Genomic DNA, 27,069 nt, shown 5'->3' on the forward strand with positions numbered 1-27,069 from the left:
TGCATTTCACAACTCAGCCTGGACAGAAATGGTGATGAGAGTACTTTATCCACTCAAGCTCTCACCAGTAACCTATGGTTGACTCTACTTTTTGTGTTTTGTGACCTATATTCTGAATTCTTTGCATACCTTGTCACTAAATTCTAATAAATTTATTGCTTATTCATCTTTTCTTCCATATCATAATTTTTGGAGAAAATATCTGCATATAGTGCAGGAATTATAAAGGATGATGTTTATGGGTAAGATGACTATTTCGTCACTCTTCTCTGAAAACTTGAGTATTTAAATGATGAAGCTACAATATGGTGAAATATTGTTTATGTGTCTTTAAATTTACAAAAAATCTGCCTGAATATTTGTTACTGCTTATTTTTATAGATGAAAGTTAAAACTGATTATTATAATAAAATTAATACAGCATACATTTGATGTAAAAGTGAACCATTTCAAACCACAAGTTCAATTATTAGTGGATGCAAACACATAGATACATGGAGTCTAGTTCCATAAAGGTAGCTTTTTAAGATTGTATAAGAATTATTGCCTGGGTTTTCAGTTATATAATTATTTTCTCTAGGACGCTCACAGAATTTTGAACAAATGAGTGGAATACACTCGTATAAGCAGTATTTTAAAATCATTTTTGTTTCAGGTAAAGTCACTGATGCTGACCACAAAAAAATTAAAAAATTAAAAAGCGTTATCTTTTAGTTTTCTTTTTTTTCCTACTTTTTAATATGAAATTTATTGTCAAATTGATTTCCATACAACACCAGTGCTCATCCCAACAGGTGCCCTTCTCAATGCCCATCACCCATTTTCCCCTCCCTCCCACCCCCCATGAACCCTCAGTTTATTCTCAGTTTTTAAATTTTTTTTTAAGGTTTATTCATTTTTCAGAGAGAGAGAGAGAATGTGAGTGGGGGAGGGGCAGAAAGAGAGAGACACAGAATCTGAAACAGGCTCCAGGCTCTGAGCTGTCAGCACAGAGACTGACGTGGTGCCCGTGAGTGGGGGAGGGGCAGAAAGAGAGAGACACAGAATCTGAAACAGGCTCCAGGCTCTGAGCTGTCAGCACAGAGACTGACATGGTGCCCTACGTGGGGCCCGATCACACAGCCAGTGAGAGCATGACCTGAGCTGAAGTCAGATGCTCAACCGACTGAGCCACCCAGGTGCCCCTATTCTCAGTTTTTAGGAGTCTCTTATGGTTTGGCTCCCTCCCTCTCCAACTTTTTTTTTTTTTATTTTTTAGTTTTCTAGTTTCCCCTTCTCATAAAACATAAAATAACCTTGATTTTTTGATAAGTGGAGAGTTTCATAGGCTTTAATAACAGAATAATTAATTATTTTTCTTTACCATGTAGTTCTAGAAAGTAATAATGGTTATTTTAACAAGACCATTCCTAGATTAAAGATAAAGGTCAAAGCAAAGTCATCAGAAAATGTCTCTGAACTCCTTTTTAGTATGTTGGTAGTTAATCTACCAAAATGCAGTAGTCATTATTAGTGATGTGCTTTTTGATTAGAAATGTTGTCTGTCAGCATCAAATAGCTAAACTTATCCCGTTCTAAAACTGCACAGGCATTTACCGCCTTCCTCCTACACTATGTTCCTGCTTTAGTCTCTGATGATTTTCTTTCATAAGTAATTTTTCCATGGAACTCTTTCATATCCAACTTCTTTTAAAATACATCACTAGAAGTGTTTTCAGGTTTCTTTTCTGGTATAATTATACTGTTTAAAGTCCAAATTAAAAACAAACAAAAACTATGTCATAACATATAAATAGGAGCATCCAAGGGTCTTAAAATGAATTCAAGTATTTTTTCATTGTTTTTATTGATTCTTACACCTGATACAAAAACATGTTGGTGACCTTTCTTTAAATTCTTTTTACTCGGTAAACAGTATTCAAGAAAGTGTTTGTATCTGTATTATCATTATTGTTATTATCATTATTAGCAGCTAAGAGATAGAATACTCATTTTAAACAAGCTTTATTACACAACTTCAAAATTAACCTCATAATCACATATATTCACATAGTTGATAGCTCAGTTTATTAAAATACTCATTTAAGAAAAGATCTCAACATGACAAATGAATAGCTAAGATGTCAATGGTGTTCTCTTGGCTGAACGAAATGGTTATTTTCTTGACATTGTTGTTGTCACTATTATTTGTGATGCACTTAACAGAGATTTAGGTGGGTGAGAAACAGGGTTAGCTGAGATTTGAAGACAGAGCTCTTGGCTTGAGAAACTACTTGTTTCCCTTTTATTTCTCTGAAATTGTACTCTTCTATTTCTCCTCCAATGTCTAAGCTTTATGATCTTTCTTCTTTCTATAATGAAAGTTAATTGTTGACAGGATTCCTTTTTTATTTTATGTTTACTTATTTATTTGAGAGAGGGAGAGAGAGAGAGAGAGGGAGAGAGAGAATCCCAAGCAGGCTCCACACTGTCAGTATAGAGCCTGACATGGGGCTCGGACTCATGAACTGAGATCATGACCTGAGCCAAAATCAAGAGTTAGATGCTTAACCAACAGTGCCACCCAGGGACCTCTGACAGTATTATAAATACTACACTCAAAGTCATGAATTCCAAAGGTACAGCTTTATTTCTGTACACCAAGGTATATTTCTATATGTCTAAGAAAGTCCCTTGACTTTTGCAATAATTTCCAACACAGAAACATTCTCACTTACTTGTGTGCACTTTATTTGATGTATGTGATTTTAATTATTTTGGATAATTAACATACCTATAAATGCATATAATATTTATATTAATAGGACCACCCTATATGTATTAGTCTTTCCAGTTACTTGGGCCATTAAAGCTCTGATTCACCATGCTAACTTCTGTAAGTTTATTCCATTCTCCCTGAAATGAGAACAGAGGTTTTCCAATTGTTTCTTGGTGAATAAATTACAGAAATGTTCTATAAATACAGATGATATAAGGCAATGTTTCCTAAACCTTCCTAACAAATTCATCCTGACCCTGTTCATTCAATGTTCCATAAGGAAAATGCCCAAGGTAGAGGGGATATAGAAACATAGCCATTTTTCTATTTGTTTTTTTGTTTTTGTTTTGTGTTTGTTGTTATCATTGTTGTTTTTTGCTATCTTCCCATCTCCATTGGCTTTTTCTGGGAGCCTAAGTGGCTGTCACCACCAGCACTGCACAATACCTCGAAGCTATAAATACCCTGGCTTTTCTCTCGTGACAGTAGGAAATCCTTCTGAGTCTAAAACATGAATTTTTTCCAAAGTATCCATAAAAAAGGTAAGAGAGCCCTAAACCAGCAGTAATTGGGCTCATGGAATACAGATTCTTAAGCTATCAGCTACCACAGACTGGCTAGGCTGTTCCTTCATATGTCACTATCATATTTTCTCCCATGCTCTTTTAAAGGGGAAAAATTCTGCATATAAGTAGCTATCTTTAAAGAAAACAGATGATGTTTTATCCATGCACAAGATAAAAGAAATCTTTCTTCTTTTTGGAGAATCAGTGATATATTGTCAAATGTCTCAGATGCTTCAGCATTTGCTCAGAAGCCTCTTCTTTTCTTTTTATGTAGAGTAAAAAAATATAGCATTATAAAATTCCAGAACTAAAAAAAAACCTTGGAAATAATGTTGTCCCACTAGCACATATTATAAATGATAAAATGAAGGCCATAAGGCTATGGAAAATCGTATTAGATGGAAATATTCCCCTTATCTGCCTTTACTACCCAGCGAATCTCATATTCTTTTTGTAAGACCTAGCTTAAATTTCGCATCTATGAAGTAGGATATCTTCACAGACTCTTTTAGGCATTTATTATTATCCTAGCCTCTCCTATAACATCTGTTTCATATCCTTCTAATAGGATCTATCATCTCTGGTATACCTCTCTCTGGCCACAATGCCTTGAGCAAATTTGATACCATCTCTTAATCTAAATTTTACTGGAATAAGCAACTGTCCTTATTTCTCTCAGGGATACTGTAAGGATTAAAATAAATAATCATTGTAAAGGATTTAACATATTGACTGGCATACTGTGCATGCTCAACAGATCTTACTGTTGTTCTTAGGATGATATAATTCACGTATCCACATGTCCTTCCCTTTCACTAATTGGGGAGTTCCAAAATTAGCTTTTATTCAGTTGGTAGCCCAGTGATTGGAACTGGGTTGTGAACACTTTACCTTCAAGAAGCCTGTGCTGAAAATGTTAAGAAATGAATATTCTTACATACGTGGTCCCTAGTAAAATCCTTTCTCCTCATGCATCCTTCAGAATAACCACAATGCCTTATACTTATTTCCACAAGTATAAAATAAAACAATGAACAAACCACAAACTGGTGCTTTTGTTATGTGTGTCCTTAGAAAAGTCAGTTGTTTTTTTTTTTTTGGTTTTACTTTGAAATTTCATACCAAGTGTAATAAGTGTGTCCTTCTATGATTTCTCAAGAAGAAAATGTAGTCCCTCCCAAATATATTGGATTTTATCCTTAATTTATATTCAACCTTTTCCTGATGCTGTGGTTTGACCTGAAAATTTTGAAGTTATATCTCTATTTCATGCGTGGGCAAATGCTCTAGCAATAGTATTCAAAACAATTTTGCATGGTAAGCTTTTTATATAACATTTTACCTGTCACGCTTGAAATTTACATTAGAAGAACAATTGACTTGCTTACTTAATGATACCTTTAAGGAACTCTGAAAGTTCATGAATAAAATTATATTTTATGAATAATTTGAAGTAAAGAATCTTATTTTAGTCAGTTTATAATATGTATGTGTTATAATTATTTTCAATTTTGAAAAAAATCCATGAAGTGAAATAAATCAATGTTCACAATGATAAACATGTTTACTCTGCTATCGGAAATTGACTTATTATAAAATTATGATGCCATAGGAAACTATCTCTATACCAGATTTATATTCTGGTAGTCATATATATCCCTTGAAAATGGGAAGCCACTGTTATTAATAAGAGACATGTTAGAAACTCTTGAGGTTCACAAAGATTTTTGTTTGAATTAGGTATCGGTTGATTATAAATGTTATCATTTATAATAATAGTACACTTGAATATCTTACTTCTTAGCTTCAGAGACTTATCAAAATAAAAACCCCTCTTAGCTAATATTTTTCATATAACACTTTCAGGGAGAGAGTCTACCTTAGGTAAGTTCATTTTATAGATTTTATATTAGGGGCAAAAAATTCATTTTAAAGATATATACTCAAAAAAGAAAATTAGCATTGTCCCTAAATTATAGATGTTCAGAGCTTATGACTTCTTCATTCATTCAGATATTAAATGGTGTTTTTAAGTTGGAGGGAAGGGTACTGGGAAGGTGGATCCTGTTTATGCTGCTTCAAAATATTTAGAGTATCTGTAATTTCTCTGCCTCTCTCACTACACACACACACACACACACACACACACACACACACACACACACTCCATTACCTCTTATAAATATCCAGCACAATAGAAGCATCAACAGAATAATAATTATTGTATCTGTTAAAAATTGATATTTATTTTGGAATAATGATAGATTTTCCTCAACCTCCTTAGCCTTTCTCCACCCTCCATCTTGTTCCATTCTGTTTTTCAATGGTACAGAGGATTATCCATCCCAGAGAACTTGGAAATATTGGAAAACCAGTAGAGTTTCTATGACAAGTTCTCACTGATACCATTGTAATTTCTTATGACAATTTACTTATGAGCTAAAATACTTATGACCTTACTTTAAGTCTGGCACCTTAGACCACTCAGCCATCCTGACATGACTCGTGACCTTACTCTGAGGAGATAATAGGGACTTACCAACTTAAGGTAAAAATATATTTAACTCTCTGAATACAGCAAAAAAAAAATCTTTTACTCTTAAGCTTATTTCAAGATAACAGGTATTTATAATAGCATTGTCTTTCCTTGTAGCCCACCAGATTGGAATAAGACACAGTCATTGAAATGAATACATTTCCTAGTGTTTTTTTATATGAAAGATAACATATTTACTTTTTAAATAATTATACATTGAAATAAACTCACTAATAAACTCAGTGAATGATTATAACAAGTAACAACAGATTTAAAATAAGCATGCTTAGCTTATTTATTTGAATCTGAAATTAAAAGTTCAAAATACATTCCTTTAGCTTGTGATGTGGTTAGAACCTGATTAACTCCATAAATTGAAAATGTCATCAATTAAAATACATTTAGTACACCTAACTTACTGACTGTCACAGCTTAGTTTAGTTCACCTTAAATATGTTCAGAACACTTACATTGGCTTATTACTGGACAAAATTCTTTAATAGTGTTGAAAATCTCATGTAATTTACTCAATACTGTACTGAAGGGAAGAAGAATGGTTTTGTGGCTACAGAATGGCTGTGAGTGTATCAGTTGTTTACCCTTGTGATGGCATTACTGACTGGTAGCTGTGGGTCACTGTCACTGCCTGGAATCGTGGGAGAGGATTTTGCCGCATATTACTAGCCTGGGAAAAGATTCAAATTCAAAGTATGGTTTCTACTCAATATGTATAGCGTTCACAACATTGTTAGTAGGGGATCATTTGTACATATAATTAATAGATAAAAGTCCTGAGATAATCAAGGTTTTAGTTTTACCATATCGTAATCCTTCTGTTGCTGAGATAAATTCTCATTATCATGGGTAAAGAGGAGCTCTTTGAATAAGAAGTCTTATGATAAATGCAAAATTTTTCTGTATTTATTAATCATGGCTAAATATCATATGTTGTTCTCAAGATTATAATGAAGGATATTCTGGACTAAAATAGAGTGGGATGATCTGAAGTAAATGCAAAAAATTCCTCAGGTCAAAATTTCGATAAAATGTGTCAGAATACAGGTCAGTTTATGGTAGTGTGGGTAGATATGAATTATGATATAATTATGCTATTAAAGAAATGAAATGAGGTAGCAGGGATCACAATTTCAAAGCAATCAGGTGTCCCACCTTCACAGACAAACAGATATAAGGAATTATGGGGTTTCCAATATCTTCAGCTTTGTCAAAAAAGGCAGATAGGAACATACAGAAACCTCTGTGCAAGTTAATGACAGATAAATGCTCTGTTTTAATTTCTCCTCTTATCAGATTCCCTCAAGTATTGGGATCTGTTTTTCTAAAGATAATGATGATGATAGAAGTTTATAGAGGTCTTTCAATTTCCACTTATTCTAGTAAATTCCTCTTTCCATATTGTTCCTACCAGTGCATATGTTCAATTGTGAAAGTCATGTTAAAATTAGAAATTCTTTGCTCAATGAAATAACATTTACCTATTTTCCCCAGTTGTTTCTCTAAAGAATACCAGCCAATGCTACTCCTTTCCATTTATCACCGCCTCAATCTCACTGTAGACTCATTTTATAATCCCAAATATTGTTGAAGTCTGTTGTGTTAAAAATGTATTTAATCTCAACCTTATCCCATACAATGCTTAGTCCCAATGATTACTATATGCCTTTGCAGTGTCAATTCGTACATAATTCTACATATATCAACCCAGGACAATTAGCTAAAATAGTCTGGGTTGCTAGATCGTTGACCCGAATGAATTTCTAGAATGTCCAGTATTGAATCCTTATCCCCTGCTTCTAATTTGGTTTTTGTCTGAAGTAACAATTACAAATTGCACTCTGAGTAGAAGGTAAGACAATACATTCTTGATCCCAAATGGAGTTATTGATTCTTTTACTAGAGTTGTCTCCCAATTTCATCTTGGTCAACTCAGTTGTGAATGGTTTTGTTATACAATCAACTGCTCTAATCTAGGCCTCATGCTCATTGTCTTTTTTCTCACCTTCTACATCCAATCAATGATTAAGTCCTTTTGGTTCTACCTCCAAAATAGATTGAAAATCCATTCCAGTGATCCCATCCTTGTTCAGGACATCACATCTTTCTCTTTTGGCAATCTTCAAGTGTTTCCTAAATGATCTCTCCATGTCTAGTCTTATTGCCCATTAATTCATTCTCCACAAAGCACTTATCTTAAAACATAAATGGGATTACCACACACTTTTGTTTAAAAGCATTCAGTGGTTTCCAGTGGCATTTACAATGAAATCCAATATACTTGTCATGGACTTAAATGCTTACTTCATCTCAATCCCCTCTCCTTTTACTTACTACACTTATTCCACTACACTAGCATTCTTTTATTTCCTTGAACATTCAAGTTCTTCTTTTCTTAAGATCCTAGAAATCCTTTTATACCCACTTTCTCTTTCCATTTCCTCATGTGGTGAACTCACCTTTCATTTAAAGCTTTTAGCTTAAATACCAATTCCTGTCCTCATAATTCTATATTTCAGAATGTTTTCTGTCATTACATTTAGCAAAGATTTGTTTTGCATGTTTCTTTTTCCCCATTAGATGTGAAATCAGTAAGATAAAAACTTTGTCAGCTCCCCCACTGTGACATAAGTCAGCCATTTTATTTCTTCTTCTTCTTCTTCTTCTTCTTCTTCTTCTTCTTCTTCATCTTCTTCTTCTTCATGTTTATTTATTTTAAGAGAGAGGGAGAGGCAGACAGAGTCAGAGACAGGAGGAGAGAGAGAATCCCAAGCAGGCTCTGTGCTGTCAGTGGACTGAGCCACCCAGGAGCCCCAAGTTAGTCATTTTCATAGCACATAGTAAGTTCCTCATTTTTGGAAATGGAAGGAAAGAGAGAGGAAAAAAAAAGAAGAGGGAGGGAGGTGGTGGGAAGAGGGAAGAAAGGTTGGAAAAGGAATATGTTTGAGAAACAAATATTTGATTTAGCAAAAGAAAGCCAGTTGTTTCTCTAGCTCATATACAATTGATTTTCTAAGATAGCAAATATTTACAGAACATCTGCTACAGCCAGATATCGTGCCAGGAACTAGGAAATATTTCTATTTTGGGGGCGACCCTAATATTACCTTAATAGTTTAATGAAATAAATATATCATTGAATAGGGTAAACAAAAATAAAAGAAAAAAGAGCATTTTGTATGTACAATTATTTTATTCTCAAGTTAATATTCACTTATATTACCAAAACTTTTATATATTTTTTTGCCTTTTTAAAGGATATTCATGCTCTTAGATTATAATTTAATTGCAGTATTCTTTCAATTTTGAGTTCAAACTATGAATAATAAAACAATCTGTTTATAATTCCTCTGTTGGTATAATTTTCCTTCATGCAGCATGTTAATTACATGTCTTTGAACTTTATTTGTCCCTAAGCTCTGTCATCTCTGTGAAAATGAAGCCAAGTGTATTTAACTGGCATCATTTACTTGTATCAGTGTGTCTCAAATGCATTTTTTCCCTTTAACTAACATTTACCTTCAGGGATACCTTCATAAATTAAATGCTGAAGTACTTGTGTAAACTATGCTGTATTTCAAAGATAAATTCATTAATAAACTTGTTATTTAACTATTTGAAATGGCTAGTGGAAGATCAAACCTATTAATGCTACATAAACTGTACCAATCTTGAAGACACCTTTCTGTGGTGTCTGTGTTTTACCTCTGTTTTTCCTGCTCTAAATACCCCACAGAGAACAATAATTTAGTAAAAGTGAAAGTCACCTATTAGCTTTTAATTAGTACACACACTCCATATTTCATCATCTTTGGCTACCTAAAATAGACAATAAAGTCTGAAAGGAAAAAAAAAAGAACTGATACAAACCCTATGTTCTCCAAACACATGAAAATAAATGAGATACTACCTTTCTTTTGCTTCAAGGATTTTAATCTATGACCCCTACATTTTTCTCATCAGATTTTTCACTATTATAAAGATTAAAAAAAATAACTAATTATTAAAAGCAGCCTATTATAGGGTTTGCTTTTGCACTTCCATTGTTTGAGTTAGGAGTTACTCCAAAGTTAATTAAATGTCTTGTATTATGGATCTAGAGATTTAAAAAGAAATGGTCAAAATTGGATATGTGAATATTAAATTATTGCATTTTCTGTTTTAAATAATTATTTAATTCCATTATGTTTCATTATATCTCTCAAATATTTCAACTATTATGGAGATGATTTTTTGTATTTAAATCAAGATGATTACTTCAAGAGTAAAAAAACAATTAAAAACCATGCATAATGGGACAATACAATCTATGGCAAACATATATACAATTGCATAACTGACAGTTTTAAGGATGACATAATACTGATTTTTATACTATTGTTACTATCAAGCAAAAAACAGGTATGTGATGCACTTCTGTGTTTGTCATGGAAAATATTGTACATACATATGTCTATATATAAGTCTCAAGGCAAATAAAATCTCAATGTAGTACGTACAACAGTATTCTGTTGTTAATCTTTTAGGCTGTATTTATTATGACTGTTATGTGTTTAAGTAATTTATTATAAAATATTTTGGGGGGCAAGTAAATGCATTATAATAATTTTATTTGAATACTAAACTGTTAGCTTAATTTCTAATGTTTTAATGATTCTGTAGATAATTTATTTTGAAGAGTTTGCTTCACTTAATATATGCTAAAAATTATCATAATACATAAGGGTTAAAGTCAAATATTAATTTTGTTATGCTGCTGAATATTCATTTCAAAATTGTAACTGATGGCCACAAAACTGATTATAGTGTGTGACAGACAGTAGATAATACATAAGTACATATCTAATTTTATGAAGTCCTACAAATTGCTTATAAACAGTGACATTAAAGTATTAAATAAATATCAGCATCTTCATATTTATTTATGAATTTTACAATAAAAGTTAAAATAAACACAGAGCAATTACTATTCTAATGATAAGCTTTCCAGCAAACAATCTTAAACATACAAGAAAATAACAATATCCTTACAATTTAACAATACAATAGTATTCTTAAAACCTAGAGATCATTACATGTAAAAATTTAAACAATAAAGCTTTTATAGAAACCATAGGAAAATTCCTTAGCGTGGCAAAGCAAATATTTCTTTTTTAAAAATATTTATTAAGTGGGACAATAGTCAGACAAGAAACAAACCTACTTGAGAATTTCTATTCATCAAAAGACACCACTAGGAGAGTACAAAGAAAAACCACCAAATGGTTTAATATACAATATAAATATCCAGTGGTATGCCAGTAAATGTTTAACGACCAACTCCCCAGAAGAAAAAATAAAGCCCTATTTTTCATGTTTGCCAGTGTGTGTGGTATAAATAAACACTTCTACCATGGAAGATTTTCAAACTATCAAGCAGCTCCCAAAATTCCTGACACTTTCACAGTTGGTCTTGTGAATCAGTTTGAGCCAGCTCTATCACAGAGGATTCAAACAGCTTATCTGGTATATGGTTAAGGAAAAAGGATGCACGGTATGGTATAAAAAGGGCAAGTCTTAGACACTTCAAAAAGGAGACTAGTCATATGACAGTCATCACAAATATGACAAATAATCATAAGACGTGTTGGATGCCATAAACTTTCAACATATTCAAATTAAAATATTTCTATAAGCACACTAGAATGCTAAAATAGATGGATGCAAAATCCTGTTAGTGAGTATATGGAGCAACTCACTCTCACATCTTGCTTTGAAAATCCCGTATTACCACTTTGGCAGACTATCAGTATCTACTAAAGCAGAACATATGCATATCCTATATATCCAACAAAATTCATGCATGCATTTCCTGCAACACATGTTCCAGATAGACATATAACCACTATTCATAAGAGCCAAAGTCTGGAAATGACCCAAATGCTTATCAATGGGATGTAGATCCTAATTTGGTACATGGGCACAGTTGAATACCACACAGCAATGAAAATGAGTGCTTTATCACTGCATATAATCTTACAAATATAATGCTGAGAAAAAGAACCAAAGTAGTAACTGCTGTATGACTTCATTAATAGAATGTAAAATAGGAAGTAATCTATCCTTCTAGAGGTCAATACAGTGCTTATGTTCCATGCAAATACTTACGAGAAGTGCACTATGTAGTGGGCTTCAAAGTACGATAATGTTTTATCTTTTATTCTTTATTTTTCTTTTCTTTTTAATGTAAGAGCTGATTATAAGGGTGGGTTCATTTTGTTACAATTCACAAAGACTGTGCATTTAAGATATGAGATGATAAATGATGAGTGTACATTTTTAAAATATTTTTGACATATTTTATAAGTCGAATTGACTTGTGAGAAAAGTTAATTTGGATATATTTGTAAAATATGTTACAACTTAACAATACGTATCAGGAATAAAATTATTGCTTTATGCATATCCAAATAATGTATTTCACAAAAACGTCTTCCATTATCAATAGAGTCCATTGATACAGAGTCCTGTATCAACAGAGTAGACCAGTGAAATTCCCCTTGCTTCTATGTGACACTTGTCTTTAATAATCATATGTTGAGTGACTCAAAAAAAAAAAAATGTAACCAAAGCATACACCTTACATAGCCCAGAGCTGGTCATTGCCTATAATCACTTAAAACTTCTTCAAGATACATTTCAATAATGCTGTATTACCAAATCAACAAGTTTTACTCAATCACTTTTGTGTTTTCCAAGACATCATTTACCCGAACATATAAAATATATGACACAAATGCCCATATTATCCCCATTTTATGTTTCAGCTACAAGCGGATAAATCTTCATCATGTTTACAATTAAAAAAAGAGATGAACTGAACATTCTTTTATTAAACTTATGTTTATGTTTCTTACATTCTGTAGTAATCAATTATAAATGGAATCCAGATTTACATTTTTAACAAATTTTATTGAATACAATTAACCAAAGTAACTGACAAATTAATAAAGCCCATAAAATCACCTTAGAAGTCACGGGTTATTTTTTTATCATATCTATTTCCATAGTTACATATTTTACTTTCAACTTTATAAAGCTGTAATATCAAGCTTTCCTAGAGGAACCCAATTTCGATAAATCTTGACAGGTGTTAAAATAAGTTTTCCTTTCAATAACTCATTGCCTCTATTCATTGTCATCAAATAGACGTTATTATAAAAAATTTTAATATATAAAATTGTCATTCATGCCCAAAGAACTTTTTTCAGAGTTATAAATCTTACCTTTCTGAACAATGCCTTCAAATTCACTTAGAACTTATCAAAGACTATTTCAAGTGACTATATTACTATAATCTACCCAAGAACATAAACATTTGATAGAAAGTATCACATATCAACATTTATGTAAAGGTAACATAAAGTATCAAGGGAACTCTGCAAATTAGCTCTATTTTTACTGGATACCATCAAATAGGGATAATAAAGGAAAAAACTCAAAAATGAATTTATTAATTATAATCTTACCATAAGCTCACAGGTTAGGAATTCAGAGAAGAGGTTCACCACCCTGAGACCTAGAAAAGTATAACCAAAAATATTTCCATCAGCACTGGCACTGCATTTTAATTCAAGCATCACAAAATGTTAAATAGTGATTCATATTATGAAAAATTTCATTGTATGATTAATTAGTATACATATAATTTAACAAATAATTTTGACTACAATATTCGTCTGAAATAGCATTATCATTACTCAGGTCACATCAAACTATTGTGATTTAAGATCAATTACTCTAATTTGAGCTCCTTAATGCAGGATGACAAACAAACAAGTAGAGGATTTTTATTGTCTCCTTTGCTTCTTATGGGACTATGGGTGATGGGCACATCTGCAAGCAAAATTTATTTGGCATATGTTACAGAACCTTAGTTGCATTCATTTATACAGCTTCATATATATATATATATATATATATATATATATATACACACCCATATACACATACACACACTATGCATGTGGGCCACACACACACACACATTTACAAATGTAGTTAACATACTACAAACCTACATTTATCTTTGTTTTTTCTGTTTAAATCAGGGATAATATATAACTTTCCATGATTATAAATATTCTCTAATATTTGTAATTATATATTATATTATTATAATATATTATATTTATAATATATATAATCCTAATTTAAAAGCTGTATGGTACTCAATAGTTTATTATATACCTTAAATTATTTGATATTTGATTTAATAACACTTTATAATATCAATTAATATTATCTTTAAATTGAGTCATTTAGTTACCATCACATGTAACAATGTTTAAAAGTTAATGTGCTTGGCAAGAGCTTTAATATTTTGATGCAGTGCTGACTTACTAATTAACACATATTTATTAAGCCCTTGGATTTGTTTACTTCTAGGCAGATTCTGCTCTAAATGGATAAAAGAATACACTGAAGATTCAATCTTGCTATACGTGAAGAAATTAGTAGCATTTATGAACCTTTTAGAAAACTGAATGACTGGTATATAGGCAGGTGCTCTACTTTGTGATGTATCACAATTTAAGTTAATAGAAGAGAGAAACCATAACAGATTGAATCTAGTAGTCAATGTCTTAATGAGTAGTGTTGTTTTTAAGGATAGGTTTTTCTCAAAGTTCTATGCATTAAATTATGCCAACCATTTTCTACTGCAACTGAAGGAAACATAATATAACATAGTTTATCTCACAAAGGAATGATATTTAACTCTTAGGAGGAATTATAATATGCAGAAATGATTCTGATACTAAAAGAACCACTTGACGACTGAAATGAAATGTTTCCAATATCCTTCTGATGAAATATTAGCGGAAATCAAAATATCACTATCACTGAGGTGTGAACATTCACATTAAAATGTATCATTCTTATTCTGCAAATTGAAATGTATGTGTGCAGTAAAATCTTTAATAATGACTGCTCAGGCTTTCTTGGTCAAAGTCACTGAACTGGGCGCCTGGGTGGTTCAGTCGGTTAAGCATCTGGCTTCGGCTCAGGTCATGATCCCATGGTTCATAGGTTCAAGCCTTGCATGGGGCTCTGTGCTGACAGCTGAGAGCCTGGAGCTCTCTCTCTCTCTGCCCCTCCCCTGATCGCTCACTCTCTCTCTCACTCTCTCTCTCTCAAAACTAAATACAAATTAAAAAAAATTTAAAAAAAAAATCCAAAGTCACTGAACTAACTGGTGGCAAGGACTTAACTGAATTCTGAGTCTTTGATTCTCAGTCCATTGTATTTCATTCCAATTATTGGCCATTATCCCAGGTCTCCTTGTTCCCAAGTGGGTAGACACTGCTTCCCAGCCTTCCACAGGTTTCTGTCCCACCCACTCCTTTTACAAATTCCAGTGCACATGGATTAACCATGTGAACATGCTATTCATTCTCTATTGCATTCTGCTTTTATTTTCCCTGCAAGAACAAGGAGTGAGAAGAGGACTTCAAAAGGTCTACTTCTGGGGGCACCTGGATGTCTCAGTCAAACAGCTGATTCTTGATTTTGGCTCAAGTCATGATCTCAGGGTCATGAGACTGAGCCCCACTTCAGGCTATGAGCTGAGTGTCAAATCTGCTTGGGATTCTGTCTCACCCTCTCTCTCAAAATAAATAAATAAACATAAAAAAAAAAAAAAAGATTTGCTTTCTACTGATACTTGCTAAAGAGGAAGACTTTCCCAAGAACCTATTGTGCTCTGAATGCTTATACTTCAAGTCAATCAAAGAATTATATTGAGACCTTCCCCTCTGCTTCCCGTTTTTATCAAGAGGTGCATCAAATTCAATTGGGGGTAAATGTATAACGGTTACGTGTTAGAATCTACATGTGGCTGAAGCAAAGTATTACCATTGTGAAATGAATGCTTTGGATACATATATTAAAATTTTTAATTGTTATTGCCATTTTATTATTAAATATTTAAAGTCAAGCTTTAAGGTTTCACGCTATAATGCAGGAACAATAATTTCCTGTAGCACTATCAGATGCTAGATTACTCCTGCAGGCACTATGTTGCATATCTGCAATATTAAATTGACAGTTTTAACTGAATAATAGAATTTCAACATAAAAATCACATAAGGGAATTTATATCTTCCAGTTATATGTAGAATGTTTATCTATATCTGAAAATGAATATTTAGATAATAACAGTAAATCCAAAGGACATCCTTGTTTGGATTATGGACATTGTTATACTGAGTAGATATGTTAGGCACTCAGACTATATGTCACTACCCATGTGTAAATTCAGGAATTCCAGAAATTATGTTGAACACATTTGGCTAGTTTTTCTTCAAAGCCAAAGCCGAGCCAGAGAAGTGATTTTAGACACATAAGAAAGCCAAAGCAGAAATATGGTTTACCCAAACTTTATTCTATTTCTACAATGATTTACATGGCCTGACTCAGTCAAGAATACTGAGTACTGAGACATAATTAAAGAAAATAAATGAGAGAGAAAATAAATTTTAACAATATGTGGATAAGATAACTATTTTTTAGGGAAGAGTTTGTAATGATGGATCAGTAATTAAACTATCAGTGACATTGGCACAATGTTAGAGTTTTATCATTGATGCATTTCAGGAAATTTTATTTTAGAGATAAGATTCTAGTAAATAGACTTGATCAGATATACTCCTTTCATTTCTACTACTTGCCCATGTAAGGATAACCATTCAGAAAGAATTTATGCCAAGTGAAGTAAGCAGACCAAAGCAAAATTGCACTTTTGGTAATTCTGAAATTCTAATATGTTAAACCTATCATATGCCTACATAGCTGTCAAAGTACTGCAGAAATCTTGCGAAGTTGCATTTGAATTAATATTTCTATAAATTAATTAATGTTATTAGTGAATTCATTTATCAGATATGTGACTTGAAGAAATTCATGGATCAGCATTTCAGATGGTGGTTTTCTCTGATGCTAAAAATAATTAGTGTTCTCTTTTCCTGGCTTGTTCACAGGAATTCAATAGTTTGGAAGGAGTGAGAGGAAGCTGAATTTTAAAATGATCTGGAAACCTAAAGGTTGTGAAATTATTTTAAATAATTATAAACAATTTTAAATAATAGTAAATAAATTTAAATATTGGTTTGATAAGTTTAGGAAAATCCTAGTTAATAAGCAATTGGTAAATAGTACAGTGATAAGATTTCTACACTTTTTGGCATGTATCCTACATTGATACTCATAAAAGTCTCTTGTATTAGAGATTATTTTCCATATTTTCAGATAAGAGATTGGAAGCTAACAGTTGCTAAATAAACTCCAAAATGTCTTACTGCTAATATATTGTGAAGTCAAAATTCAACCCAACCTTAATTAAGTTCAGAATCCCAATTAGTTTATATATCAGGGTAGGATAATATTAATAGATCTATTCACTGAATATATAGCATATGCCAAGCACTGGTCTTAGTATTTTGTATGAATTAACTCATTTAATTCTTACAAGTGAATCTCTACTTTCTAAATGAACTGAGATGTCCTTTATTATCCTTTTCTTCTTCTTTGTTTTTTTTTTTTCTCCTAAACAAAGAGATCCTGGCTTCAGAGACTGTGCTATGAATCATTACATAGTAGTCTCTACATGATAATTGATCATTTTGCAGTATTCTTACAAGCGGTATTTCAATGCACATGTTTAAATTTTTTCAAGTTTGGCATCACGCACATGTAATTACACATTTAATATGTGTCTACCATCACCTTGGTTGTTGGTCCTAGGTAGTAATAATAGTATTTATTGAATATATACTGTGTCAAGAATTGTGCTAAGTGCTATAAATTCATCTCATTTAATTCATATAGAAGTCCTAACAAGTATTACAGTCACCCTAATCTCATAGATGAGAAAATTACCAGAAAACTTAATAAATGTGCTCACGAGCACACAGAGTAAGAAAAAAGCATAGCTGAGTTTCAAACACAAACTCTCTTCTATGATGCAACATAGAGATTCTGATTCTTCTAATGGGGAGAGAGTTGTGAAAGAAATTAGAGGCTCTCCTTTTAGTTCATTTAGAGAGAAACTTAAAACTTCAACTTCTTAAAGTAGAGCTACGACTACACCCTAATTAAAAAAAAACATAAGAATAGCAAATAGTCTTATAACACCATTATATTATGATTAATTGTAGGTAGTTACAGCCCCTCAGTCTCTAGCTCATTAAATGTTAAACTGAAATGATGCATTATTTAGCAGACATGCCGATTTCTAGAATTTTCTGCCAATAAATTCGAGAATGCATGAGATTTTACAAAATATGTAAATTTCATGTAATATATGCACAATTTTGGTAGGGGTTATCAGCAATGCTTACTTGGAAAACCAGATAGCCTTCTATTCATTTAGAAAAATGCAAATAATGTGTAAAAAAACAACTTTGAACTCTCACTTCTTTTAAGACTGCCAAGCTTATCATCTCAGAAACACAACTCTTATTATAATTATAGGCAACATGTTTGGGAAAAAAAAATTGGCTGTTTCAGTGAAACTTGGCATATTACAAACTCTCAATAAATAACTAAAGAATACCTAAGTGGTCCAATAAAGAAATGATCGCAGTTAGGCTCTTAGGAAGAAAACTATACTGTATTTAGGTAATAGATTTCACCTTACCCCAGTACTATCCATACTTTCTCAATGTCTTTTTCAGTACCTAAATCATTTCCTTCAAAGCATCATTTTTTTTTTTCAAAGATCTTTTTTTTTTCTTAAATTCTAGGAAAATTGGAGTGACAGGCAGTGATGGGTTTGGGGAGTACCAACTCCTCCCATGATTAGATCTATGTAAATATGCCATGTAACTACAAATATATACATACATGTATATGTATATGCATACATATATATGTATATGTATATATTAATTCATCTATCCAACAGATATTTATGGAGCAACTATGTGTCAGGCACTATTATATCAGAGTGTGAGGTTAAAGAGATAAACAATACAAATATGGTCTAGTCTCACAGATTTTATATCCAGGTTAGTGATATTACATTTAATGATGCAATATTTTGTTGCCACTATCAAAAACCACTAGATACTCTGCTATAATAGTCTATGCACTTTTGAAAGGATTTCTTTTTAGATGTTTCAAATTTCAACCTAATAAGCCTATTAAGTTCAAGAGGGTTTAACACCATGGCAGAACATCATAGTTATCCCCCTATTCATATAATATTGTTTTTAATAAGAGAACCACTGATTTTAGCAAGGTTCATGGCCTTCTGGAATCAGATTATGATCCTTAGACTTGGTGCCATAAGACTAAGTCCTGGAAAAGCATGTATGTGGAAGTGGACTGAGTGACTTCTAGAAAGCGTCACTGAATGTAGAAAGTATCCTTGTCCATTTCTCCCACTAATTTCTAGATAGAATGTGGAATAAAGACTTGGAGTTCCCGCAATCATTTTGTATCTGACAGACTACTCTCACCTCCTTGCTCTGTTAAACTCCCAAGCAGAATACTAAAATGGGAGAAGTCTGGATCTGTACAACAGGGAGTGTCATCTCAAGCCTGGAAGGATTATCTCTTGAGTAAGCAAGAAATAAACTCTATAGAGACAGAAACTAGATTGGGGTTTTTAGGGACCAAGGAGTGAGAAGATGGGTACAGAATTTCTCTTTCGAAAATAAAAACATTCTAAAATAAGATAGTGTTTGTACAGTGCCAAATATATGAAACCCAATAAAGTGTTCCCTGTATTTATTTTTAAAGTGTTCCCTTTAAAAAGTTATACAAAAAATGAATTTTATGGTATGTGATTATATCTCAATAAAAATGTTATTAAAAGTGTGTGTGCCTTATATCATCCTATTAGTTTAATTTGATCTATATAATAATTTGAATACATTTTACTGTGCTAGAAAATTGCATGGCATATTCTTTGGGAACTCAAATTCAGCTGAATTTATTAATTTCCTACTACACATTACCATGTTTGTAGAGTTTGGGGAAAATAAAAATAACAATACAAAAGAAAAACAATCTGTCTTCCATAATCTACAACCTACTGAGGAAAGAGGCTATTCCTGAATTAAGTAACACCATGACCAAATATTTACCATCCAGGGCTTCTGTGAGGATTTTATTATATGCTGGGAAGTTATTTGAAAACTACTTAATAACACAATTCATGATTAGAAAAACAAAAATTTGCCAATAAGCATTATATGCTGATATTTGTGTTGGCAGTGGTGCCTTTGATAACTTTGTAACTAAACGAGTATGTTTTGAAATTGTGCTTATAAGGAAACCAAAATGTTAAAAAACACTAAACAAAGTTTTATCCTTGAAAAAAGTATAAAAGTACTGATTACAAATATTTCTGGTTTCAAAGAAACAACATTAAACAATCCGTTTTGGTGGTGGGGATTTAAAACTTTTAATCTAAAATGTATAGATCCTTATGTTTGATATTTTGGCTCAGACATCACTAGTCTGAAAAACTCCTCTCCAAATTATTCAAAACACCAAACTTTTATTAAAAATGTTTCCATGGGGCGCCTGGGTAGCTCAGTCTGTTGAGCGTCCGACTTCGGCTCAGGTCATGATCTCACGGTCTGTGAGTTCAAGCCCTGCATCCGGCTCTGTGCTGACAGCTCAGATACTAGATCCTGCTTCGGATTCTGTGTCTCTCTCTCTATGCCCCTCCCCTGCTCATGCTGTCTCTCTCTCTCTCTCTCTGTCAAAACTAAATAAACATTTAAAAAAATGTTTCCTGTTGGGGACATCTAGGTGGCTCTGTCAGTTAAGCGTCTAACTCTTGATTTCAGCTCAGGTCATGATCTCACAGTTCGTGAGATCAAGCCTCACACCTGGCTTTGTGTTGACAGTGTGGAGCCTACTTGGGATTCTCTCTTCCTCTCTCTCTATCCCTCCCTTGCTCCTGCTCATTCTCTCTCTCTCTCTAAAAATAAATTAATAAACTTAAAAAAATGTTTCCTGTTGAGGCACCTGGTTGACACAGTCAGGGGAGCATGAGGCTCTTGATCTCAGGGATGTGAGTTCAAGCCCCACATGGGTGTAGAGATTACTTAAATAAATAAAACTAAAAAAAATGTTTCCTGTTGTGTGGATATGATTGGCAACAGTAAAATCAAACTATAAATGGATACACAATAAAAAGATCCTCCAAACTTCTCATGAATGACACAATCATAATTTTGTGAAGTTGACATTCAGCCACACTAATTTGTAGAGTTCAAAAAATAATATCATCATAAAAGTTGGAATTTATTCACTATATTGTACACCTGAAACTAATATAGAGTGTATGTTAACTAAACTGGAATTTAAAGTAAAATAAAGTAAAAAGAGAAAAACGTTGCCATGCTATAGATACCTACACATTTGAGAAGAAATGTAAATGTAAATTAAGTGTAACTCCAGCATCATATAATGATTCTTTAGTTACTGGAGATGATTATACTGGAAAATTTGTAAGAATGTGTGAAAGTTCACAGGACTGGTTTAACCTTTATGTGAATTAATTGGTTACTATAGCAACATTAATTTTTGTCTCACTTCAACTGTTGCAGAAGCTCGAATCAGCTTTGGAGCTTCATTCAGTTCTATAATCATTGGAGATATACCCAGAAGTGGGATTTCTGGATCATACGGTCATTCTATTTTTAATTTTTTGAGAAACTTTCATCTTATTTTTCATAGTAGCTATATCAACTTACATTCCTACCAGTGGCACACGAGGATTCTTTTTCCTCCATATTTTTGCCAACACATGTTGTCTCTTGTCTTTTTTAATATAACCATTGTAATAAGTGTGAGGTGATATATCAGTGCAGTTTGATTTTCATTAGTAATGTTGAGCATCTTTTCATGTATCTGTTGGCTATTTGTAGATCTTCCTTGGAAAAATGTCTAATCAGCTCCACTTCCTATTTTCTTTTATTTGAGAGAGAGTGTGTGTGTGTGTGTGTGTGAGTGGAGGAGAGGGGCAGAAGGAGAGGAAGAGGAAGAGGGAAAGGGAAAGGGAGTTGGAGGGAGGGAGGGAGAGAGAGAGGAGGGAGAGAGAGGAGGGAGAGAGAGAGAAAGAGGGAAGGGTAAGGGAAGGTGGAGGGGGCCGGAGAGGGAGAGAGAGAGAGAGAGAGAGAGAGAGAGACAGACAGACAGAGAGACTTAAGCGGGCCCCACGCTCAGTGCAGAGCCCAAAGCTGGGCTTGATCCCACAACCCAAGGATCATGACCTGAGCTGAAATCAAGAGTCAGATGCTCAACTGACTGAGCCACCCAGACATCCCTCCTCTGCCTATTTTTAAATTTTATTTATTTATTTTGAAAGAGAGAGAGAGAGAGAGAGAGAGAGAGAGAGAGAGAGAGATTGAGTAGGGAGGGTCAGAAAGAGAAGGAGAAAGAGAATCCCATGCAGGCTCTGCACTGTCAGCACAGAGCCCGATGTGGGGCTCAAACTCATGAACTGTAAGATCATGACCTGAGCTAAAGTTGGACACTTAACCAACTGAGCCACCCAGGCACCGCTGCCTATTTTTAGATTAGATTTGTTTAGTTATGTTTATCAAGTTATATGAGTTCTTTATATATATGGGATATTAATCTCTTATCAAATAAATGGTTTGCAAATATTTTCCCACTATGTAGGTTGCCTTTTCATTTTGCTGATGGCTTCCTTGGCTGTGCAGAAGCTTTTTAGTTTGATGTAGTCCCATTTATTTATTTTTTGCCTTTGTTGCCTTTGCTTTGGGTGTCACATCCAAAAAAAAAAAAAAATAGTTGCCAAGACTGAGGTCAAAGAGCTTGTAGTGAATAAAGGAAAGCCTCAGGTATGCTCTGAATGGAGGCTATTAGCATGGAAAAGCTGGAGTGGGCTAACTGCAAGGAGAATATCTTATGATTGGTTTGGGGAGCATATTTGGCTTTCTCTGGTTTGTTAGCAGATAGAAGTACGAGGTAAGGAGTGGGGAGTGAAAATGAAGGAAATTGGCTGTCATTCTCCTGAAAATGTCCTGCACTTACTAGATTTCCCTGACCATTCAGAGCCAACTTCTGGAGAGGTTGTAATTTGTCTTTCTAGCCTTACTGGTCAGAGTTCTATTATCATATATGGTCTGGCTGTTGTCTATTTGTTTATTAGTCTTGCATACCTTACTTTTCGTTTTCCCCTCCAATCATAGGAGCATCCCTCCACTTAGCCACTAGTTATATTTTATACTGCCTTATGTAGCCTTGATGACAGATTGTCTAAACCTCCCATCATCAAAGAAGAATATTTGAGAAATATATATACATTCAATAAATATTTAATACAATAACAAATCTAATATAATTGTCATAGTGGGAATTATTATGTGATTATGTGTATGTAGTGAAGTTATAATTATATCAGTTGAGTTTTGTATACCAAAGCATTTGTTATTTTTAATGTTGAAGATATTTTATTAAACATTTTTATTTCTTCTAGTTGTTGATTGCTCAATATGAAACTTATACAGAGTACATTAAAGATACTTTAATTAGTCTCAGATACAACATTATTTCTCACAATTCTGTGATGCAAAATACACTTCTTTCAACTTCTTAATACCTGGTTTCTTTCTCTTTTTTTAATAAAAAAATGAACATTTGCATATTTCTATACCACTTTTACTAGATAGCTTGAACACTGATAAGTGAAAGGGATTAGTCAGATACCATGTAAGTTTATAACTTTGTTTACATTTGTTGGCTATTCTGACATATGCCTATTAAAAATAGAGGGAAAAATATTTTGGTTAACATAGCTCCTTAATCTCCGATTTCACTAGCATAGCATACTTATTCCATTTTATTAGCATCTGAAGAAAGATTTAGCCACAGATTTCTTCTTCCTGATCAATTACGAGTGTTTACTAAGTATCTATTATATGTCTAAATACAATATCAGATATTAGGAAATATAAAGCATTACCCCCTCTTATGATATTTAGTTAGCAAGCCCAGTGTATCATATCAATGTTAAACAACAAAGGAAGAGGAAATGTATATGTATATAGGAGACAAAATATATGGTACAAATATAATAATTGTACATAGTGGGAAAAGGAAGAAAAAATAGATCTTCCTTTAGAGGAAGACAAACCTAGAATCAGATTCAGGCTGTATCAAACCTAGGATTAAAGTTTCATTGTATGACATCTGGCAAGTTATTTGACTTACTGAGGCTGCAGTAATAACAATTATAATTGACAATAATAATAATAATTATAGCAAACAAGAATTACAGGTGCTCTAGAATTTTTCATACACTAGTCAATTTAACTAATCCTCCTAACAACCCAAAGTAGCAGGGCACTTCTATTATATTCTATTTTATAGATAAATTAACTGAGGAACAGAGCAGCTAAATAACTTGCCCAAGGGCAGAGATCTAGTTAGGAGAGGAGTCTGCTAACAACAAATTCTTGTACGCTATTAGAATTTATATGGAGTAATTTACTTGAATTGGCCACTATGGTGACCGATTCTTGGTAGCTGCTCCACAAACATTGGTTTGCTTCTTTTCAATTGAGTATAAGTTATTACAGTGCCTCTCAAACTTCAGAACACACCAGAATGGCTCAGTCATCCAAAGATATCTGGGCCATGCCCCCAGAGCTTCTGATTTATTAGGTGAGGTGTGGAGTACCTAAATTTGCATTTTTAACCAGTTCTCAAAGGCTGTTGATGCTGCTGATCAGGACATCCCACTTTAAGAACCATGGAGTCTATGCTTACCTAACAGAATCCCACTTATGCACTCTTGGCCTCTCAAGGCTCATGATCTCATAAAGACTGTTTTGAGAACTGAAGATTTACAAAAACAGAATAAAAATATGATCCATATAGATTGGTTAGTAAAACTGAAACATGCCCATGTAAGTTATTTACATTTTTAATAATCAAGTCTGGTTAAAATTTATAAAATAAAACCCAAATGGAATTAAAATTCAATTGGCAAGATACATTATGCCAATCACTTACTGTGGCGTTTGCAAAGTTTTTACATGCTAAAATACATTTACAAATTAGAAGCATACAACAGATACTGTTCTATAAAGAATTTTATTCAAGGCACTATATATCATGATCATTTTCTATACTCTACTAGATCATTTTCTATACTCACAAGGGCAAGGATCTTTGTTCCCTCATTTAGCATATCCCAATGCTTGGAACAGAACCTAACATGTAGAAGGTGCTTCTAAATATTTGCACATCATTCACTAATCCTTTTGGTTAAGAGGAATTACAGAGCCAAAAGATATGAATGGTTTTACAACCCTGGATTGGCATTACCAAAATGACTTCAAGGAAGGATGTACCAGCTTCTACTCCCACTAGCTCTGTGTGTTTGTGCCTATTTCCATTGCTCATAAACACCACTTTATATATCTGCCAATAGTAACAATTACTGCTACATGTGTTTACCATATGTTGTTTTTCAAATTTTAACAACTCTAAAATCAAGATGCATACCCAATGGGATAATTTAGCTTTTCTTTTTCTCCCTTTGTAGAGCTCCATAAAAATAATGATTTGTCTCACAGCTTATGGCATTTTAGATTCAAAAAAGAAAAATCCAGTGACACATAAATCTTAGTACTGTATTTGTGAATACTAGTCATAATTACTTCAAAAGCTATCTAATGCTGTTAAGCATTTTGAAATATCACTGGAACACTATGTGTCGAATGTTGTCTTAGAGCTCTGATTAACTACCTAAGAAATATCCTATTTTCCATGGGCTTACTGACAAATCAGAAACACACAACTTGTCTTAATTGCTACAAATCAGCATTATTTGTCCTATATTTAAAAGAGATAAAAGGAGAACATGTCACCAGATTTAAATTAACAAAAACATTTGTAAAAGAAAACATATATTAGGAGATACATGGAAAAAAAGTAAATATACCTGTAATCAAAAACCTCAAATTTTTCTATGGAAGAAATGTATAAATGTTTTTAATTGATTTTACTAAACTTATCTGCTATATGCTACTATGGTGTGCTTTTTTTACTCTCAAATATTAAAAATTAATCACATATCAGACAAAACTATTATATTTTTTCTCACTATTACATAATTTTCAATATTTCAAATCTTTAGGAATAAATATTCTTCCAATGAATTAGAAATAAGAAAGATGAAATGGCATGGATTGCTTCAAATGACCAATAAGTATCATAAAATGGTCAGCTTTAAATAGTAATATATAAAAATTAAAATTGAGTAAATTTGGAGGGTGAGCCCTATGTTGTGCTCTGCCCTGACAGCGCAGGGCCTGCTGGGGATTCTCTCTCTCTCTCTCTCTCTCTTTCAAACTAAATAAACCTTAAAAAAATAAAAAATATATATATATATATATAAAATGGATAAATTTTTGCCTCAGAACTGAACATATATTTTTTTGCATATAATATTAAAATTCTTTTAAGACTCAATTACTCCAAATGGAGATACCGAGTTTATACTTGATTACAAGGATTAACTGATAAGATGCATGTAAAGTGTGCAGAAAAGTTCTGGCTCATAGTAATTATTCATCAAATATCAGCTATGATGATGATACTGATAATTAAAGTATTTAGACAATAAATCTATGTGGCTAGTGCAAATAAGGTTTTCTCTTTTCATTTTTACTTCTATAATGAACAGTTGGGGGATGCATAGTAGCACTGGTGTAATTACCCACCTTCATAAACATAGCTATAGAAAAAAATATTAGCTTCATTTTCTCTGCTGCAGAGGGGGCAGAGAATACAAACATGTATATGTACATGAATGTGTGACTAATATTATATCTGTACGCATGTCTGCAAAGGTTTGAATATTGAACAATCTTTCTCCTTAAAGAAAGGGAAACATGGTTTTGTTGTTGTGGCTTGGATATTAATAGTCAATTAAAGACTTCCTGTGAGAGAATATGATAAAAGGGGGTTTGTGGCAAAAGGGAGGGAAATGTTGAGTATGTGAGAGGGAAGTTACAGAAAAGGAGGGAGCCAAACCCTAAGAGACTCTTAAATACTGAGAAAAAACTGAGGGTTGATGGGGGATGGGGGAGAGGGTAAAGTGTGTGAGGGGCAATGAGAAGGGCACTTGTTGGGATGAGCACCGGGTGTTGTATGGAAAC

At 32.9% G+C, this 27,069-nt stretch overlaps 1 protein-coding gene across 26 annotated transcripts in view; it reads right to left on the bottom strand.

The window, feature by feature from the left end:
* PTPRD (protein tyrosine phosphatase receptor type D) overlaps positions 1 to 27,069 on the bottom strand; it is a 1,374,111-nt gene that overhangs the window by 1,182,423 nt on the left and 164,619 nt on the right. For all 26 annotated transcript variants that reach the window (XM_053907924.1, XM_053907923.1, XM_053907918.1 and 23 more), the window contains exon 3: positions 13,384 to 13,433. The gene's annotated coding sequence lies outside the window, so the exon portion shown is untranslated. The remainder of the gene's footprint in view (positions 1 to 13,383; positions 13,434 to 27,069) is intronic.

Source organism: Panthera pardus, unplaced genomic scaffold (assembly GCF_024362965.1).
Source record: "Panthera pardus isolate Hobbes unplaced genomic scaffold, ASM2436296v1 HiC_scaffold_20, whole genome shotgun sequence".
Taxonomy (NCBI): Eukaryota; Metazoa; Chordata; class Mammalia; order Carnivora; family Felidae; genus Panthera; species Panthera pardus.